Below are 15,308 nucleotides of genomic sequence, written 5' to 3' on the forward strand. Positions count from 1 at the left end.
GATTTGATACCTTTTGACCGTGAAATCGAAAGAACCTTGACGAACAATAGGAGACTTGTTAGGAGGAATTTAAGAGGTATTAGTGAAGTTGTTCAACCAAATATTGAGTTCACCAACCCTTTCGCAATAGAAGGAGAGGAGAACCCATTACACAATACCCCACAAAATCAACCTACAATGCCTAAATTCTCGTCACACTCCGTACCCACCGAGGAGAACCTACCCAATGGTACTCCTACACCCCAACATCTAACCGGAAACTTTATTGCCAAATCCGCCTTCATCCAATTAGTTGAAAGGAGCCAATTTTGGGGGATGCCTAGTGAAGACCCTCATTCTTATATGGAAACCTTTTGCGACTATTGTGATGCAATTTCTTAAACCGGTGTGACTCAAGACCAAATTAGATGGGTCTTATTTCCTTTTTCTCTAATCGGTACCGCGAAGCAATGGTTGAAGGGCCTTGATAAGGCCACTCTCGGAATAGATTCTTGGAAGAAGCTGGTTCTAGCTTTCTACAAAAAATTCTACCCACCGGAAAAGACTAACATGCTAAGAGCTCAAATTACGGGTTTTAAGCAAAGGGATGAAGAATCTTTGTATGAAGCTTGGGAGCGGTTCAAGGGAATTTGTTGCTCATGTCCTCACCATGGACTTAGCGAATGGTTCTTGGTACAACAATTTTGGAATGGTTTATATGAAGATTCAAGGAACATTCTCAACATGGGATCAAATGGAATGTTCACCGAAGTTCATGACAATCAAACATGGAACAAGATTGAGGAAATGGCGGTCCATAACTTACAATATAGTAGACCTCGCAAGGCTACTAGAGGAGGAAAGCATGAAGTGGACTCCGTTACTCAATTGGGTGCTCAACTTAGTGCTCACATTGACACAATCAATTTGAAGTTTGAAAAAGCTATGGCTAGACTTGAAGAAGTCTCAAAATCACCAAAGCATCATGTTAATGCCATGACGGCATCCTCATCAATCCCAAGTGGGATATGTGAGAATTGTGGAAATTTAGGACATGACCAAGGTGAATGTAGGGGAACGAATGAACAAGTGAATGCTTTCCAAGCATACAAGAGTGGTACCCCTTATTCCAACTATTACAATGAGAATACCAAATTCCATCCAAATCTCTCATACAAAAGCCAAAATGTCCAAAACCCTCAAACAACATACACTCCACCACCCATGAGAAACCAAAATCAAAGACCCTTTTACAATCAAAACCAAGGTTACCAAAATCAAAATCCATACAATCACCAAAATGACCAAGGTTTTAATGTCCAAAAAGCGGTCCTCCAAATGCAAAAGAATCAACAAGAATTTTTCACTCAAATGCAAAAAGATAGCCAAGCAAAGAAAACCACCATCAACAACATCCTAGCTCACACCAAGATGTTGGAAACACAATTGACTCAACTAGCATCTTCAAGCTCACAAAGACAAAAGGGGCAATTACCACCTCAAAGTAATCCCCCGAGACATGAAACGGTTAGTGCCATTCACTTGAGGAGTGGTACTAGGTATGAAGCACCGAAGAATCAAGTTGAGGATGAAGTTGTGGAAGCTAGTGATAAGGAAGAAATTGTGCAAAACTCCAAAGATGGAGAATCATCAAAAGAAGAAAGTTCAAAGAAAAATGAAGACAAGGTCAAGGAGAAGGAGCCCATTGTGATTAGACTTCCTTTTCCAAGTCGTCAAGCCAAGCCCAAATTTGATGATCAACTTGGAAAGTTCATGGAAATTGTGAAGAACTTGGAAGTCTCAATTCCTTTCACGGAATTAATCAATCACGTGCCGGCCTATGCAAAATACATGAAAGATATCCTCACAAAGAAGAAGTCAATCCGGAAACTTGAGACTATCGCCTTCACTAAGGTGAGTAGTGCAATACTTCAAGGGAGTTCACCTCCAAAACTAAAGGATCCGGGAAGCTTCTCAATACCGTGTACCATTGGCGACACAACGATCAACAAAGCCTTATGTGATCTAGGGGCTAGTGCGAGTGTCATGCCGTACTCGGTGAGTAAAAGGTTGGGGATGGGAGAGCTTAAATGCACCAACATCACACTCCAAATGGCCGATAGATCGACGAAGACACCATTAGGGATATGGGAAGATGTCCCCGTACGAATTGGGAAGTTTTTCATCCCGGTGGACTTTGTCATTGTTGATATGGAGGAAGATTCCAACATTCCAATCATTCTAGGAAGACCTTTCCTACACACCGCGGGTACGGTGATTGATGTGAAACATGGTGAGCTCACTCTAGAAGTGGGAGATGAAAGCATAACCTTTAATCTTGACAAGACTATGAGAGCTCCTCGTTTGCATGAACCATGTTTCATGATTGATCATTATAGCCGAAAGGATGAAAGGAAGAAATCGGAACTCCAATGGAAGAAGAAAATTGAAGATGCTCCATTCAAAGAGCAAGTGAATTGTGACAAGGAGAGCTTGCAAAGCTCATCAAAATCAAGCAGAGAAGAAGAGGATGGCCTCATTGGCCAAGAGAAGAAATTGGGAGAGTTGTCCCCATCAAATCAAGAAATTTTCAATGATCAACTTAATGAAGTTTGTGGTCTTTGGGACGACGAATTTGAAGGGATTTTTAATCCCTACATTGGTAATGCCATCGATAAAGATCAACAACAAGGGCAAAGGTCTATTGAAGAGCTTTACAACAATAATGAACAAGCTTTTGATTATTTCTTCAAGGTGTTGAGGAACATCAACAACACCTTGAACATGCCCCCTTGACATCTCATCAAGAATGAGAGTTTGGTGGAGTCCTCCCTAAACCACCGTTTGTAAATACTTCTAACTCCCTAACTCGCATTTCAATTCTTGTATTGCATTTTTGTCATCTTTGGATTTATTTTATTTACTTTGATCAAGATAATTGTCATGTTTGAGAGAAGTGAGGGAGGGACTAATAATTTCAATTGATGTGTAGTGTTTTAGCTTAGTGTGGGGATGACAATTGCCTAGGCTATCCATGCCTAGTAATGCCCCCGCAATGAAGAACACAAGACATGAAGAAGAATGGAAGAATGGTAAGGGAAATGCATTGTACACGGATGGAACTGAATCCGGGTACAAAGGGGTAGAATCCGATCGGATTCAGGAGAATCCGAGTGGATTCAGGAGAATCCGAGCGGATTCAGGAGAATCCGAGCGGATTCAGGAGAATCCGCCCGTCTTCAGAAAATCCGAGCGTACTGCAGCAAAGACGCCCGTCCTGAACTGAGCTGAATTTTGAAATTTTTTTACTGTAAGAGAATCCGGGCGTCCTGAACAGCAATCCGCCCGTCTTGATGAATCCGTCTTGGATAGAAGACGCTTGTCTTCTCTACTAAGGAAAACAAGAAAAATTTCCTGGACTCAAATCCGTCCGTCTTCAAGAGAATCCGCCCGTCCCGTGTTTTCAAATCCGAGCGTCTTCTTTCGAATCCGCCCGTCCTTAGGCGAGTTTTTATCAAACCCAGAAGAGGAAGAATCCACCCGTCTTGGGCTGAATCCGCCCGTCTTGCCCCTGCAGCTCGAAAATTTTGGTCTTTATAAAACCCCTCCCACCTTCATTCATTCATTCATTCATTCATTCATTCATAACACTACTTCAAAACATCAAAACCCTCATCCTCTCCATCACAAAAACAAAATCCCTCAACAACATTCACCAAAATCAAATCAAATCATCCTTTCAACAACAAATTAATCACTCCTTCTTCAATAAAAATCAAAACCAAGCACAAAATCTTCAACCTTTGAGTCGATTTTTGAATTCATAAAGGCAAAGCCTTTCACCTTTAAATCGATTTGGGTACACTACAAATTGAAGATTTTTCATTCTTTTCTTGGTTAATTCATCAATAGCAAGGACTAAGGGAGCAACAAAGGCAACAAAGGCACCAAAGGCACCAAAGGCACTTTCACAAAGGCAAAAGGCTCTTCATGCAAAGAAAGCTTTGGCAATGGTGGTAGCAACACCAAACTTGGAAGTGCAACAACAACAACAACCTTCTATGGGAGCAACAACATCTTCTACTCCGGAAATCGATCAACTTTTGCATTATCCGGAGGTAACTTTTATTTCCGAAACCCATAGAAATACTTTTGCCAAGTTTGCTAGGAAATCAATTCAATCCACCAAATTTATTTGTGAAGACACCTTGGATAAGTTAGGTGTCCTTGAGCAAACTAGAGCCTTTTTCAAAGCCATGGGGTTGAAGAAATTGTTTGAAACAAAGGAATTGACATACCCCTCCCTTACCTTGGAATTTTTGAGTTCTTTGAAAGTCACCAAAGTTGAGACTAGGGAAAATCTCGAGTTTCGTCTAGCTAATGTTAGTAGACGCATTTCCTTTAGAGAATTGGGTGAAATTTTGGGTCTTAGTGATGAACCGAGTTATTTTAAGAATTATGGAAAGTATGACCCCGACCCTCTTTGGGAGGCAATTTCCGGGAGGAAATTTGAGGACTTTCATGCGATTCGTGCTCTTCTAGTCCATCATCCGGGCATAAGAGTATGGCACAAGGTCATGGGAAATACCATAATTGCAAGGAAAGATACCAACCACTTCACCAAACTTGATTTTATTCTCCTTGAATCGGCTTTGAACATTGGAAGAGTACATACCAAGCCTTACAATTCTTTGAGGCTCTTGGTAGATAGATGGCTCAACGTTGATTGTGGGAAGAAGGGCACTACCGTTATTGTCAATGGCGGCCTAGTCACTATCCTAGCCAAATACTTTGATCCTAACTTCAATAAGGATAACAAGTACAAAGCAAAGGAGGGTGGTCATCTTGTTGATATGCATACTATGATAAACAAGTACAAGTGGGTTGCCCATAACCCCCTTGACACTAAGTATGGATGGCTCACTAGTGAAGCTAGATCGTTCACTTTGCCTTCAAAGATTTGTCGTCTAAGTGTCCACCGGACCAATTATCTACTTCCCCTTTCTAAAGAGGCCGAGTATATTATTCAACAACAAAAGGGTGAACTTGAAATGCCCTCCTCTTCCATTGTCATACCACCTTACCCTTTTGAGTATGAAGAGTTCAAGCCCGAGGGGATTGAAGCAAGAAATGACTATGTGACTCTTCTCATGCAAGCAATGCACAAGCAAGCCTTTGAAGATCGGAAAAACGCTTACTTGGCTCAATATCCACCCCTCATACACTTAGATAGGCAAGGACTACTTGATCCATCATGTCCTTTGCCTAGTTGGGCGGATAGAGAAGTCCTATTTCCGGGTGCATCTAGGGTCGTTTCGGGTGACAATGAGGTTGTTGGTAATGAAGAAGTTGATGATAACATTGGTGAAGAAGCAAGTGAAGAAGAAGGAGAGGATGGTGAAGAAGATGATGAGCAAGATAAGGAAGAAAGTGATGAAGCAAATGATGAGGGAAGTGGCAATGAGACCACTTCTAATGAGGAAAGTGGTGATGATGATGATATGATAGAAGATTAGCAAGCCTTGGAGACTCCTACCCTCTCATGGTTTGTCTATTTCTCTCTTTGTTTTAATTATTTTTCTTGATCATTGTTGGAATAGTCCTAGCACCATAGAGGAGTCACACCTCGGTACCATTGAGGTGTTCTCATTTTATTGTTCCCATTTTCAAAATCCAAAATGACAAATTAGTTTCATGCATTGTATAGTGTGTGCATGAACTACACCCAGCCTTGGACATTAGCAATAGTGTCTCACTCGGTTTGGGGATTAATGCATACACAACGAGAGGTAATCTAAATTTTCCTCTCCGTCATAACAAAAACCATGCATCATGTAGTGTAGCTTAGTGTAGATTGCATTTTGTATAGAAATCATGCATCATCTTTGCATAATTTCCATCATTTTGGCCATTGAGGACATTGCCCATATTAGTGTGGGGATGGGAATTCTAACATCTAACTCTTAACTCTTATTCAAAAATCCAAAAAATTGAAAAATTTCGAAAATCATAAAAATTTGAAAAATTGAAAACCCAAAAACATGTTTATTTCCTTTTGTATAAATTGTTTTGTATATATTGTGTTTGTTCTATCCTTGTTCACATTGATTGACTACGCCACATCCGAGACATGAGGATAATGAAGACCGCATGGTATGATCTTTCCAATCTCCTTTTTCCTCTTTATGTTAATGACTATGTGGCTTTATTTTGATTGATGCGGTATAACAATGTGAACTTAGGACTTGCATTTAGTCTATATGTCATATTAGTTAATAGAATCACTTGCATTAGGATGTTTATATTAGTTGCATCATAGCATGTAGTTGCATATTAGAAAATTTTTGAAAAATGCCTAATTTGGAACTTTGACAAGAGCAACTAAGCCATTACAAATACTTGTTCAACTTAAGACTTTGTCTACTAGAATGGTTGTAAAACACCCTAGATAGTGTCATACTAGTGTCTTTTGACCCATGACCCAAATCCTAGTCAAGGGTTTGTATGTGAGTCACCTATCCAACCCCGTGATGCGATGTGGACTTGGTTAACTTGTCTAGGTGAGCTTGATTGACCTTGTGGTAAGGCAACCCAAAAATATTTTCTACCAATAAGCTTGAAGTGCTCATTTCAAAGAATTTTGTCATGTGGAAGTAATTTAATGCCAACGAAACCTCAAATGTTATGAATTGTTGAATGTTGAGAAATTTTAAGTTGTTTTGATGGAGGCGTACCACTTCGATGTGCTTTGGTGCGGGATCCATTGAATTGGGCCCCCACACGGTTGTGAATTCGGCCGCCCAGAGACAGAGTGACTATCACCCCGAAAAGCTATTGTCTAGAGGTTAACCGGTTGCCTAATAAGCGATTGGCGAAAGCAAAGGACACTAGCCCGGAAGGGACAAACCCCATCTAAAATTTTTGAATGTGAAAGTGAAATGAGGACAATTTTGAATACTAGTCATATCCACCCATTGTGTATAAAGATTTGAGCATTTCATTCCCAAAAAGCCTTTTTGTCAAGACACTTGGTCGAGCTTGGGACGATCCATGACCTTTACTTTTGTAGAGAATTCGAGACTAGTCATGTCATATGCTACTAGCATCATAGGGATCATCATTCCACCACCATCCGATCGCTCTTGACGAAAGCATTTGGAAATTGAGGACGAAAGTAGTCTAGTTTAACACCATTTGGAGGTGATTTAGTGCCATCCTCTTAGCCTTAGTAATTTGTTGAACTAGTATTTGTGAAGGATTACATGCTCTTAAATTTGTTCCTCTTTAGCGCCTCCGCCGCTTGATGAGGAAGTGGCTATTCTTTTTGTAGATGCATCCATTATGTGATTTTGTGTGCTTAATGTTTGGATGTGTCGCCATTTTGGCAAGACCCACCATGCCTTGCAAGAAGGCATCCTACCTCATGGTTGTCTTGTTGTGAGTTGAAGGGGCGGAGTGAGACCCGCTAATTGTCTCATATCGGCTATATTATTAGGATAGGTTAGTATTGGTACTAGTCTTTGTCACCTCTTTACTCGGGACGAGCAAAGGTTCGGTTTGTGGATATTTGATGTGACCATAATTAGCGCACATTTAGTCCCCGAATTAGCCTCGTTCCCATGCTTTTTAGTGCATATTTGGGTCATTTATTATCTTTAGTTCTTTGTTTTGCATATTTTTTGAGATTTTGATCCCTTGGTAGGAAAGGAGTAAGAATCTTGCATTTTCATGGCAAAACGAGACTAAATTGATCGAATCCAATGACCAAGCATCAAGGAGAGACAAGATTAGAAGGCCTTTGTACATATGATAGTAAATGAGCAATGTTGAGAAAGGATCCTTGAGTCCCCAAGGAAATCCCCAAGGAATTTATGAAGAAAAGGGAAGAAAAGAAGAAGATGTCTTGCTGAGTGACAATCCGTGCGGATTGTCCCCAATCCGGCCGTCCTCCAGCTGCAGAATCCGTGCGGCTTTACTCTAATCCGCTCGGATTCCACCTCCACAATCCGCCCGGATTTCCTCGAATCCGCTCGGACCCCATCGCCAGAATCCGCCCGTCCCGACCTTATTCCGCCCGGATTCCTTCACAGCCGATTTCCTCTTCTCCAAGTTAAAAAGAAAGAAGCCCTTCCTTCGGAAAATACCGGCTCCTCCTTGCTCAATCTAAAAAGTGTAATTACTAGTTTAGCCCTTAGTTAACCCTAATGCATCCTCCCTAATTTTCACTATAAATACCCCATTAGTCTAATTAGAGGAGCATGTTCTTCTTATCAATAATTAGTGTAGTTAATATCAATCAAATCTCTCTTTAATATTGTAATCAAGTATTAATCAAGTTTTAATCCAAGTTTTAGTTCTTTAATCTCTCTCTTGTTCATCCTTTATTTTGGGTAATTGAAGATTATTTGGGTTATTATTGGGAGATTGACAACCTCTCAATCAAACATCAAGTACTTCTATTATTCTTGCTTTGTTATTGGAATCATTAGTAGGTATAATCTCTTAATCCCTTTTTAATTATTGTTAATTACTTTCATTTATTCATCATGTTTCAATTTGTTGGTATGATTGACAACCTTGCTAGCATGATCAACATGATAATGAGTGAGTAGTCTCTTAGCTAGGGTTAATGGGTGATTCGGGGAAACCAACATGGGGAATGATTCATGCTTAAATTAATATGCTTTCATGTTTTATTTGCTTGCTTGTTTTGATCTTAACTCATGCACATGTTATGTTTGATGAAATGCTAAGCCTATGAATCCTTGCATTTACCACCATCACCTATCTTTTCAATGAGACTTGTAAGACATAAACCAACTCGAGTCTCATTAGACCATGCATGTTGTTGAGTAGGGAAGACTAAGTCGACTTGTAGGTGTTGTACAATCTAATCGATTCGGCTCCGGGACCCAAACTTTCCTAGGATTGTAAGATATAACCCAACTCAATCCATCATAACAATAATTGCTTGCTTATAATTTGAGAACATGTTTGTATGATCAATTCCCATGATTCCCCTATGATCCCATGACACCCTAGTGCTTTTTAATCAATTGTTTACAACCCTTTTTAATTCATCTTGCTAGTTTATTGTCATTGCTATTTTAGTTAGTGACCTTCTACATCAACCAAATTTGTGACACCCCTAAGACACCACTAGTTTCAATAGAAATCTCATTTCAATTCCCGTCCCTTGGGATCCGACCTTTACTTGCCTCTTTACTAATTGTAGAGTTGTTTTGTGAAGTTATAAATTGTGTTTTGATTCGACCGTGACCCAACGACCACATCTATTTGTGAACACGAAACGGACCGATCAGTTTTTCACCCATTTAGCTCCACATAAGCCAAAACTTGCCTTTTTGACCCATTAGCTACATCCCAAACTAAGCCTGCCTATTCAAGCTAGTTAGTATGTCTTTTGTGGTATGGTTTTCCGGCTGCAATTTGACCCGTATTTCTTTGTTTGGAGTTGGTGGAAATTATGGAGGGAGAAAAAAAAAGAATTGAAAAAGAAAAAAAAGGAAGAAAAACGTGAAGGAAAGAAAGAAAGAAAAAAAATGAAAAAAGCTGGATCACGTGAAACAAAAAAAAAAAAATTGAAAAAAAAGGAAGTTTGTTTTATCTCGGTTAGTTCATTCAGACGGTATTAAAAAAGGAAAGTTTGTGATCATCTGACTCCTCCATTCTTATTCTATATTTTTTGAGGAGATTGTGTTTGAGTTTAGTGAGCTTTGTGCCAAATGAAGGGCACTTGTACTTAGTTTTTCAGTTAGTTGAGATTCGGATGGTTTATTATGGTCCTGTTAGGAACTAGCTTGACGCTTTTACCTCCACATTTCCATAACTTGTTTTGCCTTTTCTCACCTGAACCTCACTATTCCCATATTATTTGTAAGCCCTCGGCTGTGACGGACATTATTGGTTGGAGTGTGTGCATTAGTACTTGAATTGTCTTTCATTTTTGTTGCATGCATGCTATGTAGGTCGCAGTTAGGTGAGTGACTTTCTTTTCTTCTCTCTTTTACATTTAACATTCACCCTTTGCTTCATGAGAGAAGAGTGACCACGAGAGAGTCCGATTTTGTTAGTCTTGCAAGGTCGATAGGTTGGCTATATTTCTGAACTGCTAATAATTCGTTTGCGTATTGACTGCTTAGCTATAACTGTTAGTTTTTGTTGCATTAAATTGGTTCAAGTAGACAAGTTAAGCTAGCTCTGAGTTATCATTTCCGTTCCATTAGTTGCATTTTAGTTTACTCGAGGACGAGTAAAGGTTCGGTTTGGGGAGATTTGATACATGCATAATATATAGTCTTTTTAGACTATTTCAGCACGTATTTCTATGCATTTTTATACTGTTTTTATAGTATTTTGCCCCGAATTGGCTACTTTGGTTCGTTTTGTACATTTTGTAGAAATGAACGCGAAAGTAGTGGAATCGTACTCTTTTTCGTCCTTTTTGCATGCATTTAGAGGAGACGGGATTTTCCAGAGTGAGATACTACGTTGGGAAGCGTCAAGGCACGGATTACGAGGCAGTCGGGCATGGACTTGAGCTGATTTGAAGACTAAGGACTCGATCGAGCAGTTTTACCACTCGATCGAGTGGTTTTTACGTCCCTTGTTGGTCGATCGAGTAGTTTTCTACTCGATCCTTAAGTTGCTGAAAGAGAGGTTACTCGATCGAGTAACTATCTACTCGATCGAGTAGATTATGCTGAGGTTTTGCTCGATCGAGTGGTTTTATTCCACTAGATCGAGTGGTTTTCCCTATTATAGGTTTTAATCAGCCCGTGTGTTGATTTATTTCGCAAAACTTACTTATTTTCCTATTTAAGCACGCATTAGTTAGATCATTGGCATCAGATTTTATTCACTACTTAGCTTTTATCAAAACTTTACTGCGATAAACATTCTTCTTCACTGTAACCTTGTTCTCGGATTTACTTTGCTCGGATTTTGTGTTCTTTACGCCGGATTCGCTTGATTGTAACTCCTTTCCCTTCTCTTAACAATAATTAATCTTTTGTTTGCTTTAATTCTTCGTTTCGTTACAATTAATTCCTTGCCCTAATTTCTCTTTAATGCATTCTACTTGTTATTTCAATATGTTTATTGTTAATTCGTCTTTTATTATTAGTTTTGATATTATTAGCGACATTAGTAGCTAAACCCCTTTCATGTTGAGATTAGGGGATCTGCGGTAGGAATGTGACGATGTAGTAAATGAAATAGATGAATTAATTGTGAGATTCTGTCACCATAGCAATTTAATTGTGTTTATCGACTTAGTTGAGTGCACGCTTCTGAGTTATTTATTTAATCTGGCTAAAATTAATCCTAGATCGAAAGATTGGACTAAATAGGCCTGCTATGAACAGTAGACTACCCTGGCGAGGATGAAAGTTAAGTTAGTGGTATTTTAGGATAGAAAGTGGACCGAAAGGACCTTTCCACATCCGTCTTACATTAATTCGTCTGAGTCATTTACAGCTGAGTCACTGGACTACCGTAGTGAACCGAATTCCCGACATGTCCCTCTTTATCTGATAGTTTAATCCTTATTTCTTTCCTTTACTGCTCTTGCCTTTATTTCTCTTCCTTTATACTTCGTAGTTTAAAAAACAATTCAAACAACCCCCCCCCCCTCCCCCCCATTTGTGACCAAATAGACGGACTTCTACAGATATCTTGCCTCCCTGAGGATATCGACCTGACTTCCCTAGCTATATAGTTAGTTTAGTTAGTTTATTTTTGACAGGTACACGACAGACGTGTCAGCATCACTCTTAATCTGCGCCCTCTTCAAATCAGCCCTGGCAGCCGCTAAGTCATCCTGCGCAATAACCAGATTCTTCCTCCCTTATGATAATTAGAATTGGTGGTCACACACCAATCCCTAAAGACATTATTAACAGTTTTATTGATATTTTGTGGGTTTATTTTAGTTTCTAGTAGACCAAAAAAAACCAGCATTATTAATATGAAGAAATCTATTAACAAATTTCTGCTTCTCCTCCCTATTCATCCCCCTCACATTCCAAAATCCAAACTTTATCATGGGGAAAGATAAAGAGGACCAATACCATTTTTGCTAAGGCCTACGTTAGGGGAGCTTGTACCACTCAGTATCTCCTTATAGGTAGGGGACAGCTGTTGGTCAGTGTTTACATTTCCATGTCTTGTTGCCCTCAGTGGTCTTACAGGGGACCTTGTCCCCCCCATCCAGACTTTGAATTTTTGTAACATAAGTTTGAACATTATTGATGCTTTATATATTCTGTTCTAATACCTGCTCTGTTACTTGTTCATTTGACTTATCAGGTTGTGAGACTAAGCTGGCATTAGAGTTCACTTCCTTTACTTTTTCGACTGGTCTCCAGACTTTCTGAGGACCCTGCTTTGTATGGATAGGTTTGCCCTTCCTACAACTTTCTTTCTCATGTCCTAGAAGTTTACATTTGGTGCAGACACTAGGCTTCCATTCATACTCTATATCCAAAGTTAATAACTTTTGCTTTTCATCCAGAAACTGAATAGTGCTTGGAAACTTCTGGCCTAATTTCAACTCCACCATAACTCGAGCAAAACCCAACCTAGTTTTCTGCTCTGTGGCCTCATCACTTTTCACATATTGACCAACTACATTAGCAATCTTACTCAGGCTTTTACTCCAGAATTTTAAGGGTAACTTATGAATTCTCACCCAGGCTGGCACACTCTTAACCTCCTCCTTTGTTAATTCCACAGATGATGACCAGGGTCGAAGAACAATAGGTTTATTATGAAATAAAAAATGGCCACTCCCGAAAAGTGCTTGCTTCATTTCCTCAGATTGAAAACGAACTAAAAACACTCCATTGGGCAGAAAAGAGATTTTACTAATTGTGTACTTACTCCATAATTTTTTCAGGAATGCCTCCAAAGCTTGCCAAGGAGGATTGGCACCCACAATAAAGCCATAAACTGCATTCTGCCAGTAATCCAGTTCATCTTGGACATCCTCATTAGTCAGTTGTAACAAATCAGAAGACTCATCATCAACTAGTTGCAAAATCTTTCTCCCATGTCTCTGGAAGCACACACCGTCTGCAGGGCCTTCTTATTCCTCTTCCTTATCTGTTTCCACCACCGTTTCTACAACATTTTCTAGCATTAAGTCACCATCTTGTAATATAGAGATTCCAGTGATGTCATTGATGCTTTTTTCTTTCTGTCCCTCTACAACACAAAATTTGCATTATTCATCTGACTTTTACACAACGAAATAACACTCACGTCGATTAACACACATCAAACAAGATTATTACATCATTTATGTCACCAACCCAATCATGTCGGATCAACGATTTCCATTACTTGCAAAGTTCGACACCATATAGCCGAACGTAAATAATTCACAAAATATCACCCATGTAATGTTAATCATGCTCATCCAAACACAAGTCAACTAATATAACCGCAAAATAAGGGTACACGATCAATATTAGGTCAAAAATCAACAAAATAAAGGTCAAAGCAGGCCACTCGGTCGGCTGTAGGAGGCCACTCAACCGAGTAAGCGACCACTCGGTCGAGTGCATGGTGCACTCGGTCGAGTGTCGCCTGGGCAGAATGTTTTTATTCTCAACTCGGTTCCAAACTTTCTTATTGTAATACCTCAGGTATTCTGGTCTTAGGGTACTCTATCGAGTATGGGGTACTCTATCGAGTAGGTTGTATGTGGATTCTGGAGTACATTCTGATCTGGGTGTACTCGATCGAGTATGGGGTATTCGATCGAGTACGTAAGTTACTCGATCGAGTGTCCGAGTTTTTCCGGGTTTTTTACGCGGGCTTGATTATAATAGTGGAGGAGGTATAAAAGGTTATATCGCCAGTTTCTCATTTCATTCTATCAAAACCTTTCACAACTTTAAACAACGCTCTCTTCTCTCCAATTTTACTATCAAATCCAAGGCTAGGGTTTGTATTTTTTTGAGATTTTTACATCTTTGCAATCATCAGTTATTGGGTAAGTTCCTTCTGTTATTTTTATATCGTTTTGTTAAGATTGCTCTAACCCTAATTGGCTGATTTGGGGGTTTTGGGTAGAAATCAGTTCATGATGTATAGTTTTTTATTATTGTTGTAGGTGACGATGTGGTACTTTTGTACACTTGTGTGATTGGCTGCAGTTATAGAAGATTGCGAAAAGGTAGAGTTTCCCTACTCAGTTGACTATGTAATTAAGTATAACATAGCATGATTGTTTTACTCGCATGATTACTGTTATTGTTACTTTGGATTTGGCATGTTTATATGGGTATTGTGGTTTGGTTATAATTGCCTGTTGTTCGCAAGATATGCCCTCGGCTAAGTGGAATCATCATGGGGAATGACTTTAAGCCCTTGATTTGCCCCTTGTGGTTCCCTTCACAAGGGGGATGTGCACATTAATGGACATGGGTTATTCGCTCAATGGTGTTGAGCGGGGCTTAGGTGGTAAGGTTGTGATCCCCACTAGCGGAGTGGATTACCTGTTGCGATCGGTAATCTGGCAGGGCTACACATTTAGTGTGTAGCCAGTGGTTGGTGATTTATTGGTGTTTGGAGGAATGTGTTTGGATTGATTGGATGCGTATTGTTTATGTCTTATCTTGATTATTCACTTGGCTGACCCCGGTTAAATGTTTTGAAAACTGTGGTGATCCATTCGGGGATGGTGAGAAGTTGTTTAGCAGGTAACCATATGGATAGCTCGCGGGATCTGGTTGGGATAGAGTAATCATTAGTCTTGAGTTTAGTCTTTCGCTTTAGTCTTATGACAGTTGTATTATATTTCCAGTTTTGGTTTTAAGTTGTACACACTTTAACTTTTGAACACTAAAGTATGTTTTGGAATGGTCACTTTTGATTACTATACCTCGGGCGACAGAGATGGTAGCATCTACATGTGCTAGGGTAGTCTTAGTAAGGCACCTTGGTGTATGGGGGTGTTATATAGTGGTATCAGAGCGACGATTTTGGAACTTGTAACCAATGAACTTAATGAATGTAGAGAGTCTAATTAAAATAAACTCGGGAAGGTGTTGTTAGGAGCTAATGCAAAGAATTGGGAGACGTCCTAAAGTTGCGAACTTGCCCTTGCAACTTTGAACCGGTCACTATGGGGTGTCATGGGATCGCTACTTATTTATGGATGTCTTGTGATGTATGAATTGGATGAAGTATGTGATTGGATTGGATGAATTGGATGGAAGTGAATGAAGAACCTGTTATGTAATGTGGAGTATATATATATATATATATATGATCAAGATGATGTTGAGTTTTGGTTTTTG

General features: G+C 39.6%; 1 non-coding gene across 1 annotated transcript; it reads right to left on the reverse strand.

Moving 5' to 3' along the window:
- Positions 1-549: 549 nt before the first annotated feature.
- LOC141645542 (small nucleolar RNA R71) lies at positions 550-656 on the reverse strand. The gene has a single exon (XR_012545022.1). It is a non-coding gene; the product is annotated as a small nucleolar RNA R71 (small nucleolar RNA).
- Between the last annotated feature and the right edge of the window lie 14,652 nt (positions 657-15,308).

This window comes from Silene latifolia, chromosome 2 (assembly GCF_048544455.1).
Source record: "Silene latifolia isolate original U9 population chromosome 2, ASM4854445v1, whole genome shotgun sequence".
NCBI classification, from domain to species: Eukaryota; Viridiplantae; Streptophyta; class Magnoliopsida; order Caryophyllales; family Caryophyllaceae; genus Silene; species Silene latifolia.